The sequence below is a fragment of the Molothrus aeneus genome, chromosome 11 (genome assembly GCF_037042795.1).
Source record: "Molothrus aeneus isolate 106 chromosome 11, BPBGC_Maene_1.0, whole genome shotgun sequence".
Classification (NCBI taxonomy): domain Eukaryota; kingdom Metazoa; phylum Chordata; class Aves; order Passeriformes; family Icteridae; genus Molothrus; species Molothrus aeneus.
The window spans coordinates 17011369-17021190 of NC_089656.1; positions in this window are offsets into that span (position 1 = coordinate 17011369).

Here is a 9822-nt window from a genome sequence, read left to right on the forward strand (position 1 = left end):
TGGAGAAACTTGATTTTTTAGATACCAAACTATCCTCCTGCCATAAAAAGGCAAAAGTCATATACATCCCAGAGATGGGAGACAAAGCAGAATTCTCTGAGCTTGGTGTTGATTATAACAGGGGGATAATTTTTTATTATTAATGATTACTTATTTTCCTCTTATTTTCTTATGGTCCTGGCTGGGCACAGACTACCAAGGAAGTAAAATCCTGGTGACATCTAGTGGCTGCTGGGGCTTCTCTGAGGCATTAGAGGTGAGAGTGCCTCTGCTCTGGGCATTTCAGCAGAACAGAGATGGAAATTAACCTTTCAAGACCAACAGACTCCCACAACCTGAATTTAGAGATCTCCCCATCTTGCTCAAGGACAATATTGCTGGAATTGCTTTGATTTGTGCAGCAGTCTAAGCAGTCCTGTCCCCCTTCCTGGTCATACCCAGCACCTGTGATGCTTTGGAGACACCACCAATAGGTGATGTCACCAAAGTAAATAAATCCAGCTTTCCTTTAGAACAGTCCCTGATGTCCCACTGCCTGGCTGTGTGCTCAAATGTATCACAGGAAGATTGGTTTGCAGATGCCTGGTGAGAGAAATTTGGGCCAATTACAGAAATATTTTGAAAAGCCAATTTGCAAGGAACATAACGTGGCACTATGTGTTAATTAGGCAAATCCAAAAGGAAATACTGAGTGAAGCTGGGAGATTTGGGGTGGGTGGTAGAACAAAAGCTGCTTTCATGCCAAGGAAAGCTGGTGCTTAGACAAGGAGCATTGATGTGATTTGAGTTTGGACATGAAGTTTGGGCAGGCTGCAAGAACAGGCTCCTGCCAGTGTGCATCAGCAATTGGAGGTAAGGGTGGCTGAGGAAAGGCTTGAAAAACAACAACTGCAGACAGAAAGCAACACCTGTGTGCTGCAGGGCTCCTGGCAGCTGTTTCCCCCAGGGCAGCCTCAGGGAAGGGTTACCCTCATTAAGGCTGAGCACAGATGCCAGCTTGGTCTTTTCCCTTTGCTCTGTGCCTGGAATGGGGAAAACAAGCTTTGATTTTGTGATGAATGAGTGAAATTGTATTTGGGTTGTGCTGGAACAAATCAGCAGTAATTTCAGAGTGCCTGAGCCAGGGACAAGGCTGGCACGTGGGGCAGCACTGTGTTTCTGTGTGTTGCTGCTGTTTCTGTGTGTTGCTGCTCTCTCAGGCAGCCACAGCCTGGCATGAGCTGGGCACTGCCTCACCCAGCCAGGGCTCTCAGATGCAAACACAGCATCAGCAAACACACACACAGACCCAGTTTCAACGAAATAAAAAATCCCAGAGGTGTACAGCCAGGCAGTTCATCCCTTCCCACTCGCCATCTGCCCCTGCACTTCCACATCTACCCTGGTCATCCAGCTGGCCTGACTGGTGCTGTGGGCAGCTGGGCAGAAGCTTGCACGTGTCCTGCACTCATGGCTTGCTGGGGAGGTTTAAAAGAAAGAGATTATAAGGGAAACTGAGGCTCTTGATGGTGCAGTTGACAGGTTTCAGCATGGCCAGTCAACACAGCACGTGTCCAGCTAGGAATGGGGGTGGCCCATCATGTATAATTCATCAGGAAATGAGAGCTGCAATTATGATGTGTTTGCACAGCAATATGCCTGTAATTACTGGATATATTTACACCCATTACAGCTCAGTACAGAGAGAAATGAACTCCTTCCCCTTTTGTGCTGCAGTGCTTCGAATCCTCAGAGTAGTCAGGGCTCAGACCACCAACACCCTCCTAGGAGGAAAAAGCAAGCAGTCTCCTTTTGACAGGAAGCCAGGTTAAAAATGATGATTGGGTACCAATCAGGCAGCAGGTAAGCTGTGTGGGAATACAAGAACCCTACAAATAAAGAGGCAGAAAGAAAACCCCTGGAGGGAGCAGGCTGCAGAGGGGGGAATGCAGCACATCCCAGGCTCCAGATGTGGCTGGAGAAGGCTCCTGCCTGCCTTCCCCTGGCTCTGTGCTGCAGGGCAGGAGTGGCACTCCCAGGGGAGCCTGTCTCCTTCCTCTGCTGCACCCCAGGTGAGAGCTGAACCCAGTGCAGCTGAGCCTGGGCTTCACACAACATTCAGTAATTCAGATCTCTTAGTGGGGACTCCCACTTCACTCAAGGGCACGTGCATGAAGTGCCAGCCAGAGTGAATTATGGAGGCAAGGTCTGACCCTAAATAAATGTTCCCAGACTGGGGATTCACTTTTGTTTACAAACACCTAATGCTATTTTTGCATTCAAGTCCAGTTTTCAAAATGGGGTTGAGAGCTGGGCTCCCTGCAGCCCCAGCCTCGGGGCCTGTCTGCAGGAGAACTCTACCTGCATTTCTCCTGTAGTCAAAAGGTAAATAAATAAATCCAATTGTGGCCACGTTTTCTCTGATGGAGCACATCCACACAGGCTCACCATCTGCTTTAACTAATCTCTGCTATGAATTCATAGCCCTGTGTTGTTCAAGTTAGTCTTCTGGGGTATTTTTGGGTAAACAAAGATTAAATCTGTTCAAAAATATGATTTACAGCAATGTTTATGTAAGGGTGTTCTACATAACTTCAGTCTTGTTTTGAGCTGTTTTCCATGCAATATTAATCTGTTTTCCAACTGATGAAATGAAATGTGTGCTAACTCTTAATATGCAATCCCTCACCTTGGACTGAAAGTGGTTTATGGTGGCTTTGGTTGAAAGGGTTCCTGATTGAGTTGAATTATGTTGAAGTAAGTCAATGGCCTGGAGAGGCATTCTATGTTTAGGGAGTTGCCTGTATTTAAATGGGGCTTAAAGCTGTCACACCTGTAATTGAACTGTTGCAATGCATTTTATGTATGCACAGTCAGGTTCCAGGTAATCTATGGTCCTTCAAGATGAGAAAGAAAGTGCATGCAATTCCTTAAGAGGAGCCTGCTGTATACATGAAAGCAGATTCAAGATGTTATTTTCATTACTTACTTGCTTTAGACCTTTGTTTTCTCTCTCCCTCCTTACATTTTTTACCAGTTATCTCCAGGACAGACCTTCCAGTGCTGCTCCTGGCAGAGGGACACCATCAGAGCTGGCATGATTTCATGTGCCCACCACAGATGTGGACCCTCAGGACCCTGAGTGTGACAAGAGTTGTGTGCAAATCCCAAACCCACTCCTCCTGCCCCAGGCAAACCACCAGTGGCTCTATATCAGCTTTTTCCCAGGGCTAATGAGTCTCCAATTAACAATTTCTTGTCTGTTGGGCACTAACCTAACAGAGACATGGTGGTTGTAATGATATAACAAAGCTCCAAGTCATGTTGATAAGTGAGATCTGTTTATGGGTACTATAATTTCATTCAAGGCCTGTTGCATAAAGTGCCAGTAAGAACGCTTTAAGCTGCAAAATCCTAATGTTTGCCTAAATTCAGTGGCAAAACTTTTAACAGTCTCTTTACCTTTGAATTTGTCTGTTGCTGTTACTCAAAATGTGGTTGTGTGCTGTTGAGTGGAGGAGAGTTTCTAAAGAGGGCACTGTGCCACTTCAACTAATTAACAGAATCCAGAGGAAATTTAGGACTTTTTAGGCTGTGGCTGACACAGAAGACAAAAGGTGTTTGACAAATCTCCTCTGGTGGCTCCAGAGAAAAATAAAATGCTGGTCCAGAGGCATTATTGCTCATGAGTCCTGAATGGCTCATCAGAACTGAGGTGGTGTTGGTACCAGGGGTATCAGAGCAGCCAAAATGTTGGGGTTTCTGGAGGTGGGCAGGCCATGTAATTTGGGCGAAAGTAGCAGAAGGTGCCTTTATTTGTGGCATTTCCCCTTGCCCAGGCAGCCCACCCCTGGCTTGTAGAAGTGGCAGCACCCAGGAGCCTGTAAAATCCTGGTGTCACCCTGGCAGAAGGTGACAAAGTCAGCGTGGATGAGTTCAAAGGGCAAGAAGTTGTTTCAGAAATCTCAGCTCGTTGTACCCACTCACATCCCCCAGCAGCTCTCACACCATCCTGACTCCCTGGAACTGCTTCACAGAAAATTCATTTTCCTGGCTCTGAAGCTCTCCTGGAGGTGTCCAGGCCCTGCCACTCTGTCCCATGGCACTGCAGGGACATGGACACCCCCGTGGCCCTTGGTCCTTTTTCCCTGCTCACCAAAAGGTGCCAGCAAAGAGCTTTGGTTCCTCGGGCTCAGCTGCCAGTGCTGCACACCTGGGAGCTGATTTTCCTTGAAAGGTCTGACGTTGGCATATTCCCCAGTGGGACTGGAGTGCAGAGTGAAGCCTTATTCTGCTGATTTGGATAATGTCATCAGATGGAGAAAAATGATTTTTAAGCAGGCATTTTCACTAATTTTAATGGTGGATTTTTTTTCCAATTAAAGAAAAAAAAAAGAAAGATAAATCCCATGTGTGCCCATGCAGGAGTGTGGTCTATAATATTTAAATTGCCATATCCCAAGGGCTGAGTACAATGGAGAAATCAACAATTCAGGAAATAGGGAATGTGGATTTGCATTGGCCTTGAAGAAATGTATTCTGTAACATCTTTTAAGATAAGGGAAAGAGGCAAGATGCTTCTATAGAGTTTTCTGAGTTCTAAAACCTGTGGTTTTAACTGAAGTTACAGTAGGAATGGGATGATTGGATGGAAAAAAAGGAGATGGGAGTGCTTAGATGATGGTGAGGGAACCTGGGGGTCTGTGTTTGAGAGAGAAGTGAGGTGATTATTAAGGAAAAACAACAAAATTTTAGGGGCATTTGGTCATTAAAGCTACAGGGAAATCTGCAGAAGATCCCTACAAATGTCCCAGCCCCAGTGACCCACACACAGCCAGAGGTCTGCAGGGCTGCACACAGCTGAGGGATTCAATAATTCACACAAAATTAACAAGAATTTCAGGTGTTCAGCAGAAAGGGTGAGTGCAGCCACACATGACACGTGCACTCACACGTGTGTGAGTGTTTGGCCCCAGAGTTGCCTGGGGTTTTGCATTATTCACACACCAGAACCAACAAAAAACTCAAAAAAACTGCCCCAAAAACTCAGCCAAAGCTGGTTCTCAGCCCAGGAAACCCTCTGTCAGGACAGCAGCTGGGCAATTTTCTGATCACTAAAAAATTCTCCAGAAGGATTTTAAAGCGAGCTCTCTAAAGCCCAGGGATCACAAAGGTTCAGTAGGGCTGGACTGCAGACAGAATAAAATCACAGTGACATCTAGTGATCACTAATGTTTCACAGTGGTGTTGCCAGTGGAAACAATAAACATTAATTAAAAAAAAATTAAAAAATCAGCATTTTAAGCACTTAGCACAAAAAAAATCAGAATCCAGGGAAAGAGGCTGGCTAGAAGTGAGGGTAGATTATGTGAATTAAAGTGCTGCAGGGCTGACAGAGAGCACAGTGCCACAGCTGTGCAAGGGCTGGGGGATGATTTCTGCAGGGATCTTTCCTGGGGCTGCATTTCTCCCTGTTTCAGCAGAGTTTGCTGATGGTACTAAATTGCAGCACATTCATATAAAAGAAACTTGACATTTTGGAGACTGGGAATAGAACTAATAAAATGATGTGCAGCTTTGGAAGTGTGAGCTGGTCCCCAGGGAGGGGAGAGCAAAATGAACCTTGTTTCGTGGCTGGAATATGTGGTGTGGCAGCAGCTCTGCCTCAGTGCCAGACAGACACAGGGAAAAGGCAAATAAAGAGGGAATGCCAGCTGGGCAGCAGACTACAATTCAGGTTTGCATCTTGAACCAAAGAGGGATTTGGGTTTGTGCTTGGCAGCAGAAAGAACTACCTGGTTTTGTGATGTTGATTGAGTGTTTTCCACTCTGGGTTACTGATGGCAGTTTAAAAAAACCAGGGTTTTTCTTTTGGTTGTATCAGCCAGGCAATCTGGCCACAGTCATGGCCACTTGGCCAGGCTGGATTCCAATTCTGCTGTCCTGTTCTGTCCTGTTGGGGCTGAACTCCATTAATGGTGCATTAATGAGCAAAGGATTAAGAGAAACTCTTCCTCCAAGGAGGATGGGGCAGGGCATTGCCTGTTTATGTCTTCATTGTGCAGAGTGATGAAAGCCCAGTCAGATAGGTTGGCTGGAGTTACAGTGGGCATGGAGAACTGATGCAGTGGGGGAATTGATTTTGCAGCTTTAACCCAGGAATCTTTGTGGCCACATAAATATGGAGGGAAATTTTCATATGATGAAACATTCAGGAGCTGCTTTGACAAAAGTTGAGAAGGAAGCTCTCAGCCAATTTCCAAGCCCTTCCCTTGAGTCCCCAGCAGCCAGGCAGGTTTAGTCTCTCAATTATTAGCTGAAAGCAGAATATACATTCTCTGATTGTGGATGCCACTGGAGGATACCCCTCAGATAGATGCATAAGGGGAGAGACAGATTCAGGCACATCAGATGCTGTGGCTGCCTCTGACTGTTGTGAGCAATAGCCACAGAATGGGAGTTTATTAAAAATGGTAGCACAAATTAGCTACTGGGTTTCTATGATTAGGTATGAGATTTTCTAGGAGGAAGAAATGTGTAGTGGGACTTCAAGTGCTGAATTTCAGTAAAGATTTTGATACAATTCTGTCTGGAAAGTCATTAGCTATGCTGACATAGACAGGAATTGGAGGAATAGTTGCAAATTGGGTAAGGACCTGGCAAAAGACAGATGATTTGGTGAGGTTGCTTAGTGCTTTCATGGGGATGAAGGGGAAGGGTTTCACTTGCTGAAGGATTTACAGACCTGCTCACCACATCTTCCCTGCAGAGCTGGGGAGCACCTGGTGCCACTGATGGAAGCTGGAAAATGAAGAAAAAGGGCATTGCAGCTGCTTTGCTGGCCTGGCTGGCTGCTGCATCTTGGAAATTTCCCAAAGGGTTTGCACAGCTCAGATATTTTAGCAGAAAGCTGTCCTGACTTGGAGGCACTTTATTCCATCACCACCCTGGGTTCAGGGTCTCAGCCTCCAGCCCCAGAGCCAGCAATGGATTTGTCAACATCATGTTTGAGTCTGTTAGTGTGGCCCAGGGGATGGCAGGGGCTGCACTGCAGCACAAGGTGCAGCACCTGGCACTGGGCAGGTCCCAGCACAACTGCTGAGAAAGCAATTAAAAATAGCATTAGTGGGAATTGACAAATCTAGTGCTTGGTTTGGTCTCAGGAGGATGTGGCTGAACCACAGGCTTTTCTCCATGACAGCTCTATTTATTTTAAATAGAGGAGCTGAAGAGATGTGCCTCCAGATGCTTAAAAAGCAGGTGGTTACTTTTCAAGGACTATTTGACCAGAATTTCACAGCACAGCTCCATTTAAATAAGGGTTTGGAAGGTGGATGACAATCTTCCATCACGACAGAATCCTCAGCATCTGCCTGTGAGGAGACACTGCCCTGGGTGTAGCATCAATTTGCAATGGTGTGATGAGGAAAAGGAAATACCATGACCAGTGCAAGGAAATTAGTTGCCTTTTACCTTATGGAATGAAAATGCCCAGGGATGATGTCAAATTAATCAGGTTCATCATCTCACAGCAAGGGCCATTCAGTAGTTTGTATGATCAAGGATCAAATTGCTCCTTGCTAGAAAAAAAAAACTTGGGAGTCACACCAGTGTGTCCCCCCGAGCTCATTGCAGGGCAGAAAGCCAATAAAATCCCACTAAAGGTAAGTCTGGGAGAGCATTTTTAATCCAGAGCATCTCTACTTTCTTCTCCCTACTTGTATACCAAATTCAGCAGTGGAGTGATGGGAATACTTTGTCATCACAAACATGTATTATTTCTGTGATGTGTGCTGGTACATTGTAATGAAAATGTGTTTTCCAAAGGCACAGTTGCTTTTTTCCCCCTTTGCTGTCACTATAACACTCTTTGCCAAGATAAAAGGTTTCCTTCCCACCTACCTCAAAAAAAAAAAAATAGAAAGCCTGAGTAATGGGAATGACAGAACTTGTGTAATTGTTCTGCTTTGCATGCTTCCAGGCTGATTGTCTGAACTGTGACTGATCCAGATTCCCACTGAAATCCAGGAGGGTTTTTGCACTGAAACAGCAGTTTGGTTTCAGAGGAGCTTTTTTGAGGAGCAGACTCAAAGCCAGGGAGTGGAATCAGCATTGCCACATGGCTATGGTGGAATGATAATTTAACCCTGCTGAGGATGAGGCTTGCAGTTTCATGGCTCATAAATGGTGACTGCTGCTGCATTGGGGCATATTTATGCCCAAAATTAAGACTTTTTTTCTTTAGAGGTTAAAAAAAAATGATGTCTATATCTATCTATATATCTCTATCTCTATCTATGAATATAATATAATATAATATAATATAATATAATATAATATAATATAATATAATATAATATAATATAATATAATATAATATAATATAATATAATATAATATAATATAATATAATATAATATAATATAATATAATATAATATAATATAATATACCTTCATTTCTTATATGGTGTGCCAGAGAGCTGAATATAGAAGGGAGCAGACACTTGGCTTTTACCTCAAATAGGGCACCCAATGCTTTTATTTCCCCAAGCAAATATTGCAGCATCAAATGCTCGATTAAAGCAGAGAGGGAGAGATATTTGATGAGGCCTCTCAGGAGAGTTAGGATGAGAGGAAGATTTCAGTATTAAATTTAATGCTGTCAGCAGTTTAAATTTATATAAAAATGAGTGCAATTACATTGAGGAACTTCTGGAAAAATCTCAGCCAGCTCCTGCCAAGGCTGGGAAATGGCGTTTCAGTGTCCAGGTGGACAGCAGTGTCCTTTCCAGGGACATTGTGTCCCCCATCCCAGCTGGCCCAAGCTGGGCTCTGCCCTTTGTGGCTCTTGGGGGCAGGTGAGGGCACCTTGTGGCCATTGCCCACAGCTGTGATTGCAGTTTATTGCCCCACCTGGAATTAGCCCTGCTGATCTGGCACGGCACTGAGCAGACTCCAGGAAAGCTTGGGGCTCAAGGTCAGCCTTTCCTTACCTTCACCACTCCCTGACTGAGCTTTGACCTGTGCTGGCCTTGGGCCTACCTGGGGAGGATGGGAGCTCATGGTTTCATGGCTTGGCTGTAAAATGTGCCTGAAGAAAAAGGAGAGGGATTCTGGAGCTGCAGGCTCATCCTTTGGCTGGTGGGATGGACAACAACCAAGTGCACATGGTGGATGTTGAGGATGCAAATCCAGAAAGACAAGTAGCCACAGCTTTGATAGCTGGAATTACAAAAGGAAGAGAATGAATGTAGTGAGCTGGGATGAGAATTTGAAAGGCATGGAAGAAAATGCTCAATAGGAGAAAGTTTTTAGGGAGAGGAGTTGAGAAAAGCTGAGTATCAAGGTATGAGGGAAAATGGGTTTTGCTCCTTCTGGGTCAGAAAACACCTGCATTTAAAAAGGGTCCCCAAATTTCCCTGGAACTGACCCTGAGCCAGTTCACATAAGGGAATGTGGCAAGGGTTCAGTTCTGGCACCCTATAGAACAATAAAGATTGTTATTTGTCCCAGGAACTCTGGACAAGGAACATGGATGGCTCTCCTCGCACATTATACTGAGATGGGTCCACAGAATTTCAGGATGGTTTCCACCAGGACTGGGATCTGCCTGCTTGACTTCTGGTTTCTCCCTGTCAAAATGAGGGTCTGTGGGAAGATAAGACCAGCAAGCTCCAGACAGGAGTATGAACTTTCTCTTTGTACTGATTTGGACCTGCCCAGATGAGCCTGATGAGGGCAGGTTCTCCTTTCCCTTCAACATTTTGTGGCTTGGGCATGGGTTCTCTCTTGTGGGGTCACAAACAGGCCACTGATGGGATCATAAAGAGCCAAATTTGGAT